This window comes from Rhinolophus sinicus, linkage group LG06 (genome assembly GCF_036562045.2).
Source record: "Rhinolophus sinicus isolate RSC01 linkage group LG06, ASM3656204v1, whole genome shotgun sequence".
NCBI classification, from domain to species: Eukaryota; Metazoa; Chordata; class Mammalia; order Chiroptera; family Rhinolophidae; genus Rhinolophus; species Rhinolophus sinicus.
The window spans coordinates 75,754,509-75,775,040 of record NC_133756.1 but is presented as its reverse complement, the minus strand read 5'-3'; positions in this window follow the sequence as shown (position 1 = coordinate 75,775,040).

The window sequence follows — 20,532 nt, the reverse complement described above, 5'->3', positions numbered from 1 at the left end:
CCGGCCAGATTTCCCCTTAACCCGGAGGCCTAACCCTATAAAACAAAGCTCCTGACCCCAGTTAGTGCTCAGTTCTTTGGGAACAATCCCACTGAGCCCGCTGGCTTAATAAAGCTGTGTTCTCCCTGATCTCTGCGTGTCGCTTGAGTCTCTCGGTCCTTGTCATTCTTCCGCAACAGGTGTTCCTTTTTGGCTTTACCATATCCTGCGTTCTTATGCAGGGAGCGGGACCAGAGACCCCGCATGACACCCTGCATGACACAGATCATATTTTTAAAAATCAACAAGAATTTTTTTTTTTTCAATTAAAGTTTATTGGGGTGACAATTGTTAGTACTTACATAGATTTCAGGTGTACAATTCTGTATTACATCATCTATAAATCACATTGTGTGTTCACCACCCAGAGTCAGTTCTCCTTCCATCACCATATATTTGATCCCCTTTACCCTCATCTCCCACCCCCCTCCCCCTTACCCTCGTAACCACTAAAGTATTGTCTGTGTCTATGAGTTTTTGTTTCTCATTTGTTTGCCTTGTTCTTTTGTTGTTTTTGGTTTATATACCACATATCAGTGAAATCATATGGTTCTCTGCTTTTTCTGTCTGACTTATTTCACTTAGCAAAAAATCAACAAGAATTTGTCCCATAATGCTTCAAACTCAAACCAAAGTTTAGAAGCAATAATGGCAGTGAAACAGCCAACCTCTTATCTTATAATTAAACCTGATGAATCTATCAGTCTATTTCTGCTGCCTGATAATTCAGAAACGCAAAGGGACTTTATTCTATGTAGGAGGAGCAGAATAGGGTTAGCTTTGCTGAAGTTATGGGAACAATGAAAAGAAAAGATATAGAATCAACAAGGAAATTGTTGCCAGGAAACAGGCTTGGTTGTTAAACAGACAGCTCTGTCTTCAATAACAATCCCTGAGCAATCTTTGATAACAGCCCCTAAATGCCTGAGCTAGATAGAAAATGTCTACATTATGAGTGGGTTAAGGGAAATACTTTCCCAAAGAACCAAAGCATCCAACTGTCCCATTTCATTCCATAAATATGAACCATCCTGTAAATATAAGGCCTGAGGGTCCTGCACATTTAAGGAGTGTTGTGTCCTTGCTCACTGGAGTATTTTGTGGCTTTTTTCTTTTTTTATAGTTGTTCTCCCACCTGTGCATAACATTTTTACTCAGCACAATGAACTGCGGTCCAGGATACACCCAAATTTTGCCCCCAAATCTTGTTATGCAAACCTGGAGGAGTTTTGCTGGCTTGATCACCAACACGTGGTGAGTGAGTCCCATTTACAAACTGGACCATGACCAGACATGGAGACTACAGGACGTTAGGGTTTGCAGGAACTTACAGAACACTGGGCCCACATTCTTCATTTTCCCAGATAAGGAATGTGGCTCCTGTGACTGATATGCCAATGTCCATTTCCTTTTGCTCTTTGAGTCTACCATTTCAAATAGAACCTGATCTTCATGTTGAGAGTCCTCTGCAGCTGAGCACAAACTGTCATCTTCCTCCCTGAAAGGACTCTTGGGACAGCAAGGGCTCTACTGCACTAGCTATTAGCACAGTGCACTGAAACACTGGTACACGGGAACATTAACACATCAACCTGAGCAGTGATCTTCAAGACAAGCAGTAAATCTTAGTCATCCTGAGCTTGTCTTGAACACATCCCCACCCAGTGTGGTGGCTAAGAGCACAGACTCTGGAGCCAGGCTGTCCAGGTCAAGCCCTGGCTTTTGTGACCCTTAACAACTTGCGTAATATCTCTATGCCTCAGTTTTGTCGTCTGTGAAATGAGGATATTGACATCAGATTACTGAGAGGATGAAACAAGCTCATATCAAGTCTAGAAAAGTTTCTGTCATATAAGCACTATGGAGTATGAGACATTATCTGCCTTTTAGGGTTTGATCTACATCAATATCATCCTTGACCACGTCACAGAAAAATCTCCCCGGGGTTACAGATTAGAGCTTGGAAAGGCTACACTGCAAAGGATCGCCAGAGGGCAAGGAGCAGGGTTTAGGGGAAAGGTGGTGAGAAGACAAGCACCTTTCCTTTACCTTGGGGTTTTTACTCTTCTATATGACCCTCTTGATTGCTGGGTTAGTGATTCATAGCAATACAAATTAAGTGATCGTTTGGCTTTTCCCCACTACTATTTCCCATGTTAATACTAATTTTGATTTAATTTTATTTCTTAAATGTAGCAGGCAAAAAAGCCTTACCAAGAGTTTTATTGATTTTTATAACAAAACTGGTTGAACAGCTCAGAAAGGAAAATGTTCCTGCTTAACTGGTGACAGGATGCTTATATTTAGAAGGCTTTTTTAACAGCCAAGAGAAAAGAGCAAGCTAAAGAAAGAAAAAACAAATAAGGCAAGAATTCCTTATTATCATGTGTATATAAGAGCCAACCAAACACAGAGCTTCAGTTCTAAAAGATTTTGCTTTTTTCACAAGGTAAGTTGGTCATTCAAAGGATTTATCATGGGCTTCACACATACTGGGGAAGCCAAAAAAAAAATGTATACAAGTGGACACTTTGGTCAGCATTGCTCAAGCAGTAGTTCGCCATAATCAGCAGTGTCTGGACACCGATGGTAACCACTTTGAGCACCTCTTGTAATTACAGAATCAAACGTGACTTGTATTCATCTTTTGTTACCAGTGTATATTGAGTATTGCAATTTTATTAGTTTTTTCCCTTTCTTAAAATGTGTATACATTTTTTTGGCACCCTCTGTATGTACGAACAAGCTGTAACATTAATTCCGACAGTATATAGATAAAACTCCTCTAAGGTCTTTAGAAAGTAGAGGAGCGGTTACCCTTTTAGACTTTTAGAATGCAGGGAGAATTCTACTTCTTGATCTGGGTACTGAATGCATAAGTGTGTTCATTTTGTGAAACATTTTGAGCTGTACTATTTAAAAGTATTGAAGCTACTATATAAAACACTAGCTAATTCTTAGCAAATGTTATTTATCAAAATATAGACATTTCTGAAGAGCTTTATCAGTTTTGTATAGTCAATTAAAAGTGATCCTTAGTTAGGAAAATTGACAGTTACAATGACTAAACAAAACAAACATTATCAAAAAGCAATAAAAAGAACTGAATAGTAATGTGTGAATTAGTCACCTAGGTCAAGAATTAACCCACCCTTGCCACCCTGTAGGCAAAATTAGTCATTTCATTTCTCCCTTTGAGAATGCTATGACTCTGTCCTGCACCTCTCATACTTTTCCCATCCCCCTTCTTCTGCCTCACCCCTCTCCAGTTCAAGCCGTTGTTTCTCAGTCTAGTTGTGTAGGACACAGCTCCCTGGCCCATGCTGGTGTTATGGGCAGCTCTCGTCGGACTGCCAGCCACCCACGGCAGCCCACAGCAGTCCGCGGCAATCTCCGGCTGCTCATGGCAGCCCAGCTCCAGGGAGAGCTGTTGTTCACAGTCTTAGTTGTAGAGAGCGCAGCTCACTGGCCCATGCGGAAATCAAACCAGTGACCTCGGCATTAGGAGCACGGCACTCCAACTACCTGAGCCACTGGGCCGGCTCCACCTCTCATACTTGATTGTGCTAATTGTGTTGTGGTACTAGTCTTCCCAAATAGACAGCCACCTTCCAGAAGAACTTGTCTTATTCACCTTTTGCTCTTCAGCATCTGGAGCAATGAGAGACACATACTTTGGTGCACGTTTTCTACCTGTTGAATGGGTGGGTGGACAGAGGGCTTTCCATCTGGTCCTGGTCAGGGAGCTTCCTAGTCCCTGTAGAATCACAGGACCACAGGCCCCCAGTAGTCATCCACTCAGCCCCTGTCCCTGATACATGACATTAAAAAAAAAAATCAGTGGGTTCCTGGGGTGACAGACGTGTTCTATATTTTGATTGGGATGGTGTTTTTGAAGCAGGGCCCAGCTGGATCCCCTGTACTCAGAATGCTCCAGGCGGGATGTCCTGTCCCCATCCAGGTGGGCTTCACAGCCCTGTGGCTGAGCTCAGAATGCCTCCAGGATGTTCTGTCCCGGTTCCAACTCCTTATCTTAGAAGATCACCTTGTAGATGCTTGCTAAGTACAAACTCTATTGCTTAGCATTTTCCTAGGTTACTCCCTCACCATTCCTGGACCACTGGCACCACAAGAGATGCAATGACAGAGGTGGGCATCATGAAAGAACAGATGTCCAGAACAGGACCTCTGGGAGAGTGCCCTGGTTTTCCCTTAAATACCCCCAGCCAGTCGGAGAATGTAAAGCAGTTTTTGGAGGTGTTACCGCTGCCTTCTCAGACCACCGATGCTCTGATAATAAACACTTATTCTGTGACTCAACTCCTGTGTCAGTCTATTGGCTGAGGGGCATAGGCAGCATGACTCCCAGACTCGTTTGGCCTCCAGGTACAGTTTCATGGGTATATACATTTATCAAAATTCCTTTATGCTTAAAATGGGTGATTATATGTAAACTATGCCTCAATAAGTTGGATTAATAAGAAAAAGCAGCTATGCTATTTTATTGCCACAATCTTGCAGTCACAAGTTGTGCTTTGAGCCACTTCCATTTGGCGTCCACTGTCACCATTCTGTATACATTGTCTTGCTAAGACCCCCAGTGATCTCCATCCTGCTAATTCAAAAGGACAGTTTAGTCTTCACCTCATTTGACCTCTCTTTAGAATTTGAGGCAGTTTATGCACTTTCTCCTCCTTGAAGCACTTCTTTGAATGGGTCCACTGACCGCTCCCTTTCCTGGTTCTTCCCATCTTGCAGGCACCTTCCCTTTGGCCTTCTTTGTTGGTCCTCATTTGCCAGCTGGCCCTGAACATCAGGTACTTCTGGGTTCTCCTCCAAGCCTTCTCATTTTCATTGACTCACACCAGGCAATCTCATCCACTCCTGTGGCTTACACGACCAAATGTATAAGTCCTCCCAGACCTCTCTTCTGAGCTCTACATCTGTACATCCAACTGCTTGCATGGTGTTTCCTTCTGGAAGACATAATGTTCATGATTAAATTCCCAACTTTCTAACCGGACCTGCTCTTCCTCCAGTCTTCCCATCTTAGTAGTAGCACGTTTATCCATCCAGTTGCTAGAAACCTGGAAGAAAGTTTTGATAATTTGTTTTCTTTCAGCCTCCACAACTTACCTACTGCCGAGCTCTGCTTCTAAAAACTTCTCAGGTCCATCTTTTAATACCCACCACCAATAGCCCCTGGTTGAAGCCACTCTCATCTCTCACCACTGGAATAGCACCTAAGTGATCCTCAAATTTCCATTCCTGTCTACCCTCCAATCTGTCCTCACCTGGCAAGCAGAGTAAACACCTTTCATGTGAATTAATTCACGTCACTGTCTGCTTTAAAACACCTCAATAGCCATGAGGTCATGGCTTTTCTACTTAGTGTTTTAACTGTTTCATCTTCGGTACCTAAAACAGTGTATGGGACATAACAGGATGAGTGGAGTAGTTGCACTTAAGATAAAAACCCAAGTCCAGCTTGCCTTCACTGCTCCACATGACCCTGCCTCTTTATTCCTAGCCGCATCCTCCTTGCTCTGTCAGTACTTATTAATCCTCAATCACACTAGGGTTTCTTAACACTGTGCCTTTGCATGTTCTCTTCCCTTTGCAGGGGAGTCCCTACCTGTTCCTGGATTAGCTGTGCCTTGGGGATTCACAACTCTGTTTCATCAGTACACCCAGGGGAAGCAGATACCAAAAAGTATGCACTGATAACTAGATAAGCAAAGACGAGCTAATCATGCAGTGCCAATTTACTAAGTAATGTAGAAGATGAAACTTCCCAGAATGTCGGCACTTGATATTGAAAACAACCCCTTGCATTACAACAGAGGGAAGGATACGAGCAAAGACACAGGGTTAATGTGCCAGCTACCAAATTGGTACCATTGCTAACCAGTGGGTCAGTTAATCAAATTAATTATTGCAGAGCTGTTTTATGAGCTAGACCTAAACTAACTTAGAGCAGGGACCTTGTTTGTGTCATTGTTGCGTCCTTAGGTCCTAGTACAGAGCTTAGCACATAACATATGGTGAAAGAATGTTAATTAAATGAACAAATGAATTTAAAACCAGAACAGAGAGAATTTTTTGAACAATCTTGAGAGGTGTTTCATGCTATTTTCATGGTTCAGTAGAAGATTGAGAACCTTGAATATGAAGACTCTTACCTGTTCTAGATTAACAATATTTCTGGAGTTAATATATTTTAACTAAAAAACCTCATGATTAAAAAACATGAACTTTTGAAAATTAGTTCAGCAAGCAATAACAGCAAGTAATGTAGGACATAAAGTATAGTGAGAAATTAATAAATTTAAAAAGCACCTAAGTCCCCACCTTTTAATATGGTTATGTCATGTGAAAGAGATTGTAACAGATTTACAAATGAGAGAAAGACTGGTGCAAGAACTCTGAAAACCTCTTTCAATAACCTCCTCTTTTTCTTGCTATGCACTGTTTTTTTTTGTTTGTTTGTTTTTTATTGTCTCTCCTGTGTACCAGAAAATCACCTTTGTTCTATGACGCATGAAGTCTTACACTACAAGCTATGCTTTGGCAGAGTGATTTTGGACTGATTCATTCACTCCACACCTTTCTACACACACCCTGTGGGTTGGGCCCTAATCACAGCAGCTACTGACTTTTTTTTTTTTTTTTTTCAGATCAGAAAGTGTCTGCTGTTGAAATTCTGTATATGCAATTAGAACCCTGGGAGTTTAGATGAAGAAATGCTTTTATACTTTATAGTCTGTACATGTTTATGAGTCATCGACCTCTGCAAGGTTGAAATATAGCAGATCCTTCCTTAGTCCTGAATTGTTTTCTAAAATGACAAATTTGTCCTCTACTACATTTCTTACCACCAACCAGATGTACAATTTTTTGTAGAACTCTCAGCTCTTCACAGTGACATTGGTGGGGAACAGCGTGCTGAACTTGTGCCATGTAAAAAGGATGACTCTGCAGGTTCTACTGAAATGCCATTTACCTCCTTGTTCTAAGCACTTCCTGGTTATATTCTGCCTTTTCAAAAGCAAGTTTATTTGAGATTGTAAAATTATTGAAGATTTTGCTTTAATTGGCTGAGAATCACAGGTGAGGGTAAAAGCATAACATTAATATTGAAAGACAAGAACCTCTTAGAGTAGCTTAGAGGGGCATTTCTCATTCCTCTAGATGAGACTCAATGGTGAAACTCAGGGACTTCAGCTCATGATGAATCAGGATGATTTAAGCAGAGCTTTGAGATAAGTGTCCCCATTCTTCTCTGAGATCCTAAGCAGGTCACTTATTCTCATCTATAGAATGAAGACAATAACACCGACTTCATGAGGTTGATGTTAATACAAATGTATAGATGCAGGGCTGGACCTGTGTCATTCCTCATTAAGTTTCAGTGAGTCTATCCCTGCCCTAAGCTGGAAGAATAGCTGTGGTCAGATACAGGTCTAGATTACAATGTTATGGTTTCTTTCTGAATAAAGAAGAATTTGAGATGGCAAAATATGGCAGTAATCTGTTAAAAGAAACAAATCAATGCAGAAATCACATGACGAATTTGACTTAATTTTGGTGATTTTATTTTATTTTTTTACTTTTTTTTTTTTAATTTTATTGGAGAGTATTGGGGAACAGTGTGTTTCTCCGGGGCCCATCAGCTCCAAGCCATTGTCCTTCAGTCTAGTTGTGGAGGGTGCAGCTCAGCTCCAAATCTAGTTGCCATTTTCTTATGTATGTATGTATGTATTTATTTATTTATTTATTGGGGTGACAATTGTTAGTAAAATTACATAGATTTCAGGTGTACAATTCTGTATTACATCATCTATAAATCACATTGTATGTTCACCACCCAGAGTCGGTTCTCCTTCCATCACCATATATTTGATCCCCTTTACCCTCATCTCCCACCGCCCACCCCCCTTACCCTCTGGTAACCACTAAACTATTGTCTGTGTCTGAGCTTTTGTTTCTCATTTGTTTGTCTTGTTCTTTTGTTGTTTTTGCTTTACATACCACGTATCAGTGAAATCATATGGTTCTCTGCTTTTTCTGTCTGACTTATTTCGCTTAGCATTACACACTCAAGATCTATCCATGTTGTCACAAATGGCAGTATTTCATCTTGTCTTACCGCCGAATAGTATTCCATTGTGTATATATACCACAACTTCTTTATCCATTCATCTATCGAAGGACATTTTGGTTGTTTCCATGTCTTGGCCACCGTAAACAAAGCTGCAATGAACAGTGGAGCACACGTGTCTTTATGTATAAATGTTTTCAGATTTTTTGGGTAGATACCCAGGAGAGGGATTGCTGGGTCATATGGCAATTCTATTTGTAATTTTTTGAGGAACCTCCACACTGCCTTCCATAACGGCTGCACCAGTCTGCATTCCCACCAACAGTGTATGAGGGTTCCTTTTTCTCCACAGCCTCTCCAACATTTGTTACTATTTGTCTTGTTGATGATAGCCATTCTGACTGGGGTGAGGTGATATCTCATTGTGGTTTTGATTTGCATTTCTCTGATGATTAGTGATGTTGAGCATTTTTTCATATGTCTATTTGCCATTTGTATGTCCTCTTTGGAGAAATGTCTCTTCAGGTCCTCTGCCCATTTTTCAATTGGGTTGTTTGTTTTTTTGTTGTTGAGTTGCATGAGTTCCTTGTATATTTTGGATATTAGCCCCTTATCGGAGGCACTGTTTGCAAAAATCTTCTCCCATTCAGTTGGTTGCCTCTTTATTTTGTCAATGGTTTCTTTTGCTGTGCAGAAGCTTTTAAGTTTCATATAGTCCCATTCATTTATTTTAGCTTTTACTTCCATTGCCTTTGGAGTCAAATTCATAAAATGCTCTTTGAACCCAAGGTCCATAAGTTTAGTACCTATGTTTTCTTCTATGCAGTTTATTGTGTCAGGTCTTATGCTTAAGTCTTTGATCCATTTTGAATTAATTTTGGTACATGGTGACAGATAGCAGTCCAGTTTCATTCTTTTGCACGTGGCTATCCAATTCTCCCAGCACCATTTATTGAAGAGGCTGTCTTTCTCCATTGTATGTTTTTTGCTTCTTTGTCAAAAATTATCTGTCCATATTTATGTGGTTTTATTTCTGGGTTCTCAATTCTATTCCATTGGTCTATGTGTCTGTTTTTCTGCCAATACCATGCTGTTTTGATTATTGTAGCCCTGTAGTACAAGCTAAAGTCAGGCAGTGTGATACCTCCAGTATTGTTCTTTTTCTTAAGATTGCTTTGGCTATTCAGGGTCTTTTGTGGTTCCAAACAAATCTGATGATATTTTTGTTCTATTTCTTTAAAATATGCCATTGGGATTTTGATGGGGATTGCATTAAATCTGTATATTGCTTTGGGTAATATGGCCATTTTAACTATGTTGATTCTTCCAATCCATGAGCACGGAATGTCTTTCCATTTCTTTGTGTCTTCTTCAATTTCTTTCAAAAATGTCTTATAGTTTTCAGCATATAGGTCCTTCACATCCTTGGTTAAGTTTATTCCTAGGTATTTTATTCTTTTTGCTGCAATTGCAAAAGGAATTGTTTTTGTATTTCTTTTTCTGAGATTTCATTGTTAGTATATAGGAATGCAATGGACTTTTGTACGTTGATTTTGTAGCCAGCAACTTTACTGTATTCGTTGATTGTTTCTAATAGCTTTTTGGTGGAGTCTTTAGGGTTTTCTATATATAGCATCATGTCATCTGCAAAGAGTGATAATTTAACTTCTTCATTCCCAATTTGGATGCCTTTTATTTCTTTCTCTTGCCTGATTGCTCTGGCAAGGACTTCCAACACTATGTTGAAAAGCAGAGGTGATAGGGGACAGCCCTGTCGTGTTCCTGAACGTAGAGCAAAGGGCTTCAGTTTTTCACCATTAATTATGAGATTAGCAGAGGGCTTGTCATATATGGCCTTTATTATGTTAAGGTATTTTCCTTCTATACCTATTTTATTAAGTGTTTTAATCATAAATGGATGTTGTATCTTGTCAAATGCTTTTTCTGCATCAATTGATATAATCATATGATTTTTGTCCTTTATTTTGTTTATGTGATGTATCACATTGATGGATTTGCGGATGTTGAACCATCCTTGTGCCCCGGGGATGAACCCCACTTGGTCGTGATGAATAATCTTTTTAATGCATTGTTGTATTCGATTTGCTAGAATTTTATTTAGGATTTTTGCATCGGTATTCATCAGAGATATTGGTCTGTAGTTTTCTTTTTTTGTGCTGTCCTTACCAGGTTTTGGTATCAGGGTAGCGTTGGCCTCATAAAATAAGTTAGGGAGTACTGTCTCTTCTTCAATTTTTTGGAAGAGTTTGAGCAGGATTGGTATTACATCCTCTTTGGAGGTTTGGTAGAATTCACTAGTGAAGCCATCTGGTCCCAGACTTTTGCTTTTGGGAAGGTTTTGGATGATTGATTCAATTTCGTTACTGGTGATCGGTCTGTTTAGATTTTCCAGTTCTTCATGGTTCAGCCTAGGAAGGCTATATGTTTCTAAGAATTTGTCCATTTCTTCTAGGTTATTGAATTTGGTGGCATTTAGTCCTTCATAGTATTCTTGGATGATCCTTTGTATTTTTGTGGTGTCCGTGATAACTTCCCCATTTTCAATTCTGATTTTGTTAATTAGTGTCTTCTCTCTTTTTATCTTAGTGAGTCTTGCCAAGGGTTTGTCAATTTTGTTACTCTTTTCAAAGAAACAGCTCTTTGTCACGTTAATTTTTTCTATTGTCTTTTTGTTCTCTATTTCATTTAGTTCTGCTCTGATTTTTGTTATTTCCTTTCCTCTGCTGACCTTGGGTTTCCTTTGTTTTTCTTTTTCTAGTTCTTTAAGATGTAACATAAGGCTATTTATTTGGGATTTTTCTTGTTTCTTGAGATAGGCCTATAATGATATAAATTTCCCCCTTTAAACTGCTTTCGCTGCATCTCCAAAATTTTGGTAGGATGTATTTTCATTGTCATTTGTTTCTATGTATCTTTTGATCTCTCCTCTAATTTCTTCTTTGACCTGGTCGTTCTTTAAAAGTATGTTGTTTAATCTCCATGTATTTGTGTTTTTTCCTGCTTTCTTTTTGCAGTGGATATCCAATTTCAAAGCCTTGTGATCAGAAAATATGTTTGGTATAATTTCAATCTTCTTAAATTTGTTGAAGCTGATTTTATGTCTCAATGTATGGTCTATCCTTGAGAATGTTCCATGTACACTAGAAAAGAATGTACAGTCTGATGTTTTAGGATGAACTGCTCTATATATGTCAATTATGTCCATTTCACCTAATGTGTCATTTAGGGTTGCTATTTCGTTATTTATTTTCTGTTTGGATGATCTATTCATAGCTGTCAATGATGTATTTAAGTCCCCTAGTATAATTGTGTTTTGGTCAATTTCTCCCTTTAGTTCTGTTAGTAGTTGCTTGGTATATTTTGATGCTCCTTGATTGGGGGGCATAAATATTGATGACTGTTATGTCTTCTTGTTGTATAGTCCCCTTTACCATTATGAAATGTCCATCTTTGTCTCTTGTTATCTTTTTCACCTTGAAGTCTGTTTCATCTGATATCATTATGGCTACACCTGATTTTCTCTGGATACCATTTGCTTGGAGTGTCAATTTCCACCCTTTCACTTTGAGTCTATGCTTGTCCTTGTAGCTGAGATGTGTCTCTTGGAGACAGCATATGGTTGGGTTTAGTTTTTTGATCCAATCTGCTACTCTGTGCCTTTTTATTGGTGAGTTCAGTCCATTTACATTTAGGGTGATTATTGATATGTGAGGATTTCCTGTCATTCTATCTTTAGTTTTCTGGTAAGGCTGTGTCTCCATTGTTTCTTTGCCTTTTGTTGTTGTCTATTATTTCTGTGTGGTGGTATTCTATGATGTTTCCCTCTGTTTCTTCTTTTATTACAGTATATATTTCAGTTCTGGATATTTTTTGAGTGGTTACCTTTAAGTTTATGTAAAAGAAAGTTTGATATTTAGAGTATTACATTTTCTTCAGCACGCTTACTTTCTCCATTCCCATGTTCTGGTTCAGGCCATTACTCTCCCCCTTTTTATGTTTTGGTTGCCACAAATTGTCCCTGTTGATGGTGGTCGAATAGGCTCCTTTAGTATTTCTTATAGTGCAGGTCGTGTATTAGAAAATTCCTTTAGTTTCTGTATGTCTGGAAAGGTCTTTATTCCTCCATATCTAAAGGATATCTTTTCTGGATATATTATTCTTGGCTCATAATTTCTCTCTTTCAATAGTTTGAATATTTGGTTCCACTACCTCCTGGCTTGTAGAGTTTCTGCTGAAAAATCTGATGATAATCTAATGGGCTTTCCTTTGTAGGTTACCGTCTTCTTTTCCCTGGCTGCCTTGAGGATTCTTTCTTTGTCGTTGATTTTAGACAGCTTCAATACAATGTGCCTTGGAGAAGGCCTGTTGGGATTGAGGTAATTAGGTGTTCTATTTGCTTCTTGGATTCGAGGATCCAGTTCTGTCCACAAGTTTGGGAAGTTCTCATCGACAATTTGTTTGAATATATTCTCTGTTCTCTTCTCTCTTTCTTCTCCTTCTGGTATGCCCATTATTCTTATATTGCTCTTTCTGATGGAGTCAGAAAGTTCTTGTAGAGTTCTTTCATTTCTTTTAAGTCTCAAGTCTCTTTCTTCTTCCATCTGTGTAATTTCCAGGTTTCTATCTTCGATGTCACTGATTCTTTCCTCCATCTGGTCAACTCTACTACCTAAGCTGGTTATTTCATTCTTAATTTCTTCTATTGAGTTCTTAACCTCCAGAAATTCTATTTGGTTCTTTTTTAAAATTTCAATCTCTTTCATAAAATGGTCATGTAGTTCTTTGATTGTGTTTGTGAGTTCATTAAACTGCCTTTCTGTGTTTTCATGCATCTCATTGAGTTTTTTCAGAACTGCAATCTTGAATTGTCTGTCATTTAAGTCACATATTTCCATATCTTTAAGTTCCTTTTCTGGAGACTTTTCACTTTCTTTCTGAGCTGTCTTGTTGCCTTGGTTATTCATAGCAATTACTGATTTATGATTTCTCTTCCCGGACATCTACAGGAGTGGGTTCTGCAATAGTTTGATAGGAAGAGGTCTTTCTTTTATTTTCCAGTACTTGTTGGTAGAATGTGTTATTTTCTGTTTGACTGCGGCCTTTTTTTCTTTCTCACACTGTACTGCTATATTTTCTCTGTACTATTCCAGCTTCTCACACAATGGGGGGATTCCCTGGGAGACGGGCTTCTCCTCTGTTAATAGTTCGCCCGGGTCACAGGGCGCAGTGTCCTTGTGGGTATGTGGAGAGCTTTTGAAGTTCCAAAGCTCTTCCTGCACCAGATTCAGAGCCCATATGTTTCAGCAGTTCTGTTTACTCTTGCAGGGATCCGCCCAGATAGGTGGTGCCAGGGGCGGGGTGAGTTGTGAGAGGTGGCCAGAGCAATGGTGGCGACCACCACCACAGCCAGTCTTGCTTCCACAGCTCCCTCACCTTTGCCGGAACTAGTTGGGCTGCGAATCTGTGTCTGCGGTCCACAGTTCTCAGAACAGCAAATATTCTGTTCTTTTGATCTGACACTGCTACTGTTCTGCTTCTAGCAGCGGGCAGGTGGGGGTGGGGTGAGCCCTGGGAGGGTAGGGATGGGGCCACTAGTCTCATTGCATAAGGCTTCCATTCTCTGCTTGGCAGTGAGGGCTTAAACCACCGTTTTCAGCCTTCCTCCCTCAGTCTTTTCTCCGAGGTTTCTGCTGTGAGCTTTGGGTTCAGCCATGTTATATGCTGTCCCCTCAGCCCTGTGGGCCATAAACAGAGCCCTAGCAGTCCAAATTCTTCCCTCTCCCCCCGCTGTGGTAATTGCAGGATGCAGCGAGCTCGGAGCACAGAGCTAGGTCTGCGTCCTGCACCCACGCGGCTCCGTCTCCACAATTCTCCCTCCCCCTTCCCCCCCCCCCCCCCGCTCGCGCGATTCGCCCACCTTTAGGTGAATTCAGTAGTGGGCCTCTTCGTTTTGCCTTTCTGCTGTGCAGGGAGTCCTTTGTGGAGTTATAGTTGTTTGATTAGTTGTAAATTCCAGGGGAGAGTTACAGAGGCTCACCTCACCACCATCCCATGCGGGAATTGAATCAGCAACCGTGTTGAGTGCTCATCCTCTAACCAACTGAGCCAACTGGCTGCCCCTCTGGAAGCTCAGTGGCAGCTCGTTGTCTTCCATCTAGTTGTCTTCAATCTAGTTGTTCAGGGCACAGCCCACTGATGTGTGGCAATCGAGCCAGCAACCCTGTTGTTCAGAGCTCACGCTCTAACCAACTGAGTCATCTGGCTGCGCCAATATTGGTGATTTTAAAAGCACTCTTGACTTTGTAATACTCAACCAGATTGCCCTTTTTTACCTCCTCAAGATGGGCTGCTACTTTCCTTGCATCATCTATGGTAGTGTTTCTGGTATATAAAAATTAAAGATATTTGGAAGCCAGTTCTCCCAAACTGTTACTTCACAAAGTCTGGCTGTTTTCAATATATACAAGGTCTGGCAATTAAGTTCGTGAACTTGCCACCGTGTTTTTACATTGGCAGCACTGTATAAAGAGCTCGGTAAGGTTTCATAACCTTGGTCTATCAGTGTCTCACAGCTATGTTCGGGTCGACATGTGGTGGTGTCTTGCTGAGTGGCATTCATTATTGTTGCTGTATGTTTTTGTGTGCCATACGAGAATGTCTTAGCTTGAATTAGAGCAATGAACAAACATTAAATTTCTTGCTAAACTTGGCAAGAGTGGAAGTTAAATCAGGGACATGTTGGTCCAAGTTTATGGGGATAATGCCATGAAGAAAACAGTAGTGTACAAATGGATTAAATGTTTTTCTGAGGGAGGAGAATGCGTCACTAATGAAGAGAGGTCAGGGTGGCCTGTAATGAGCAGAACTGATGAAAACATTGCAAAAATTCATCAAATTGTATGCCAAAATCATTGGCTGACTGTGAGAAACATGGCAGATCAAGTAAACATTGAGGGAGAAACAGTTAGGAAAACCTTAACTGAAGATCTTAGCATGAGAGAAGTGTGTACAAAAATGGTCCCAAAGGAGCTCAAAGATGAACAAAAGCAAAGGAGGGTCGAAGTTTACCAAGACCTTTTGGAGAGGCTAGAAGATGTTTTGGGCCATGTTATCACTGATGATGAATCATGGGTGTACCAATACGACCCTGAAACAAACTGTCAAAGTGCACAATGGAAGTCAGCCAGTTCTCCACAACCAAAAAATTTCCATCAGTCCAAATCAAGAGTCAAAACAATGTTGCTAATTTTTTTTTATATCAGAGGGATTATTCATTAAGAATTTGTACCAACTGGACAAACAGTTAACCAAGTTTACTATTTGGAAGTGCTGAAAAGGCTGCGTGAAAAAGTTAGACGAAAATGACCTGAACTTTTTGCCAATAATTCATGGCTCTTGCATCATGACAAAACACCAGCTCACATGGCACTGTCTGTGAGGGAGTTTTTAGCCAGTAAAGAAGTAACTGTATTGGAATACCCTCCCTACTCACCTGATCTGCGCCCCAATAACTTCTTTCTTTCCCGGAAGATAAAGGAAATATTGAAAGGAAGTCATTTTGATGACATTTAGGACATCGAGGTAATACTATGACAGCTCTGATGGCCATTCCAGTAAGAGTTCCAAAATTGCTTTGAAGGGTGGACTAGGCACTGGCTTCGGTGCATAGTTTCCTAAGGGGAGTACTTCGAAAGTGACCATAGTTACATTCAGCAATGAAGTATGTAGCACTTTTTCTAGGGTAAGTTCGCGAACTGAATTGTCTGACCCTGTGTGTGTGTGTGTGTGTGTGTGTGTGTGTGTGTGTGTGTGTGTGTGTGTACGTAACCTGGGAGATAACAAAGTGGGAATGGCTCTAGAATTGGAATCCTGCCTTTGGTGACATTCTTCAGACCCTTACTTAGATGTTACCCCTCCTTGGTTTGTTGGCTTATATCAACTTTCCTGAGGCTTGCCTTTTCATTCTCTCAATGGTGTGTTTTGCAGAACTGGAGTTCTTAATTTTCATTTGGTCTAATTTACATAAAAATGTCCAAATGTCTAGGAATAAACCTAACCAAAAAAAGTGTGTGTGTGGTCCTGTTAATAAAACAGTCTATCTACAAGCTCATGAAGATATATTCTTATATTATCTTCTAAAAGCTTTTTTGTTTTGTTTTCACAGTTAAGTCTACCTTCCACCTGGTACTAATTTTTGTTTAGGTTTAAGGCAGGAATCAACTTTAACATTTTTCAATATGTTTTCCCAAATGTCCCAGAATGATTTATTGACAATTTTCTCCCTTCACTCCCAATTTTGAAGTGCCACAGTTTTCAGAAATATGATGACCATATGATTTATTATTCAAATTGATGAAATTTTGAGAGTACAAGAGGGCATTGCTAATAATTACCATAGAACAAGTAATAAACAGACTCTTTTGAGAAAACTGGGATCATGGTCATTCACCATAAAGCGGGTTCATATTGTGTGATGCTATCTCTGGGCTCTCTGTTCTTTTCCATTTCTGACCATCTTTACACCCAAACTCATTCTGTCTTATTTCTGCTGTTTTAGAGTAAGTCTTCATTCTATCAAGTCTCCTCTCCTCTGGTTCTTCTTCATGATCGTCTTGGATATTCTCAGCCTTTTACCTTGTCATAAATATTAGAACTACTTGCCATATTTCACCAGAAATAAAACAAAACAAAACAAAAAAAGCCTATTGGGTCTTTTATTGGAATTGCATTGATTATGTAAAGCAATTGACATTTAAAATAATGAATCCTGGGCATCTATCCAAAGAAATCCAAAACACTAATTCCAAAAAATATATGCAGCCCTATGTGTATTGCAGCACTATTCACAATAACCAAGACATGGAAACAACCAAAATGCCCATCAATAGATTATTGGATAAAGAAACTGTGGTACATTTATACAATGGAGTATTACTTGGCCATAAAGAAGAATGAAATCTTACAACTTGCAATGACATGGATGGGCCTAGAGAATATTATGCTAAGTTAAATAAGTGAGACAGAGGAACACAATTACCATATGATCTCACCTATATGTGGAATCTAAAGAAGAGAATAATAATTTTTAAAAAACACACACAGAAATAGACTCAGAGATATAAGGGGAGCAAAAAACTGGTGGTTGCTGGACAGGAACAGGTTATGGGGGAGAAGGTAAAGGGATTAGAAAGCACAAATTAGTAGTCACAGTATTGTCATGGGGATATGAAGTATAGTTTAAGGAATATAATCAATAATGTAAAAATTATGTGGGGTGCCAGATGGGCACTGGACTTATTAGGGAGATCACTTCATAGACTGTATAGATGCCTGACCACTACAGTGTACACCTGATGTTGAAGTTGAATGATATTGAATGTCAACTATAATTTTATATATATATATATATATATATATATATATATATATATATATATATATATATTCACAGGATGTGGAGTACAGCATAGGGAATATAGTCAATGGAATTGTAACGGCTATATACGAAGTCAGATTGGTAGTAGATTGGGAGGGGTTATCACTTTGTGAGAGGTATAAATGTCTAACTATCACATTGTTTTGTACACCTGAAACTAATTTTAAAAAATGAATCATGATCCTGGTATAGCTCTCCTTTTATTTAGAGCTTCTTTATTTTCTACCAATAATGTTTATAGTTTTCTGTATGGAGGTACTCAAGATCTTTTGTTGGATGTATACTTGAACATTTTTTAACGTTGTTATAAATGCCTAAAAAAATTTTTAACTGTTGATAATACATAGAATTAAAAATTAGTTGTGTAAATTGCACTTGTAACAAGCAAACCTTACTTAACTCACTTTTAAATTCTAATAATATAGACTTTAGATGAAAATAATCATCTGAAATATTATAAAGTTTGTTCTTACTTTCAAATTATTACATATTTTATTTTTCTTAAGTTACTATATCAGCTAGGATCTTCATTAAATTATTGTGTAAGTGGTGGCAACCTACATCCTTATCGTTTTGTCAAATTGGTAACTCATTTGTGCTTTAACTTCTTTCTACTTTTGTTGTTTCATTTTGAGGGCTTACTACTAAGGGCATACAAATTTAGAATTGTTATATGTTCCTAGTGAGCTGAATCTTTTTATTATTATGAAGTGTTTGTCTTTATGTCTAGGTCAGGAAAACCTACTTTGCCTAATGTTTATAACTACATCTACTTTCATGGTTAGTATTTGCATCAGATATCTTTTCCATTCTTTTCCTTTAAACTTCATTTTTATGTTATAGATATATTTCTCATAAACACCATATAGTATTTTTTCAATCTGGCCTAACCATCTTTGTCTTTTAACTGAAATAGTCAATTTACATTTTAAATAATTACTTAAATGTTTGGAATTTAATATTACCACCTTGCTGTTTGTCATGTCTGATCCGTGTATCTTTTTCTCCTTTTTCTTCCCTCCTTTTGGATTGATTGCATATTTTTTGTTTTTCCTTTTTTCTCTTTGGTTTATTTTGTAAGTTATAAACCCTTTTACTATTCTTTTGTGGTTACCTTAGACAGTACAAAATGCATCCATGACTTATGAAAATCTAATTTAATTGTACAGCCATATGTTGCTTGCCTACAGGGTACATTTTAAGAACTGCATCATTAGGCGAGTTGTGAACATCATAGAGTGCACTTATACACCCTAGGTGACATAGCCCACTACGAACTCAGGCTTTATGGTATAGCCTATTGGTCCCAGGCTACAAGCCTGTACAGCATGTTACTGCATAAACAACAAGAGATTCAATCAATGCAATCAAGAGATGGTAAACACAACATGTATGAGCCTGCTGCCATTGTAACATGGCATACCCTCTTTCCCCGAAAATAAGACCTAGCCAGCTAATCAGCTGTAATGCGTCTTTTGGAGCAAAAATTAATATAAGACCCAGTATTATATTATATTATATTATTATATTATATTATATTATATTATATTATATTATATTATATTATATTATACCATATTATATTATACCATATTATATTATACCTGGTCTTATATTATAGTAAAATAAGACTGGGTCGTATATTAATTTTTGCTCCAAAAGATGCATTAGCGCTGATTGTCTGGCTAAGTCTTATTTTCAGGGAAACACAGTACTGTTTTACAGCAAACTTTTTTATACATAAAATATATACTCTAAAATAATAGTAAAAATATAGTATAGTAACTATATAAACCAGTGACATAGACATTTATCATTATCAAGTATTATGTACTGCACATAATTATATGCACTATATTTTTATACAACAGGCAACACAGTAGGTTTGTTTATTCCAGTATCACCACAAACACGTGAATAATGTGTTGTGCTACAACATTATGGTGGTTATGACACCACTGGGTAATAGGAATTTTTAAGCTCCATTATGATCTTATGGGACCACCATGGTAGATGTGGTATGTTGTTGACTTAAATATCGTTATGCGGTGCATGACTGTAATTGTACTTTTATTCTTTTCCCAGACAATGCAAGCACTTTAGAATTTTACGTCCATTTTTCTCCCTAACTTCTATGTTATCATTTATTTTAATTTTGCATATATTTGCAATTCTGTAGACATTATTATTTTTATATGGTCAACATTTATTTAAATTTATCATATTTACAATTGTTTTTGTTCTTCATTCTTTTTACAACTCTGATATTCCTTTTGTATAAAGAATATCCTCTAGATTTTCTTTTTTTAAAGTCTGCTGATGTTGAATTCTCTGTTTTTGTTTGTCTGAAAATATCTTGAGGGATATTTTTCCTGGATATGGAATAATTCTGGGTTGGCAAGTTTTTTGGTGGCGTTTTTCCCAGTGTATTAAAGGAATCAGTCTATGATCTCTGGCTCTCAGAATTTCTGTTGATTTATGTGTTGTCCTTCTAACTGCTGCTCCTCTGAGGGTACTTTGTCTTCTTTTCTTTGGTTGTTTTATCTGATTTTTTTTAAAAATCATCATCTGTTATAGTTTTGGACTTCTACATTTGCACTAGTACGTGTCTAAAGATGGATTCCTTTGTAGTATCCTGCTTGGGGTTTGAGTAGTGTTTCTAGAACCTGTGAATTGATGTTTATATCTGTTTTAGAATACACATTTTGAATGTTAACACTTTAAATATTCTTCCCCATACTGTCTCATCTTCTCTTTTCCTTTTAAGCATCTTCTTACTAACTGCTTTGAGTTTCTTATCCTCCCCTTTATATTTTCCAATTTTTTATCTTTCTGGGTTTTACTTATTATATTTGTCTTTCTGGAAGAAATCATGGATAATTTCTTCTGTTCTGACAATTAAAAAAACTTCTCTTTTTTGCTATCTCTAATTTGC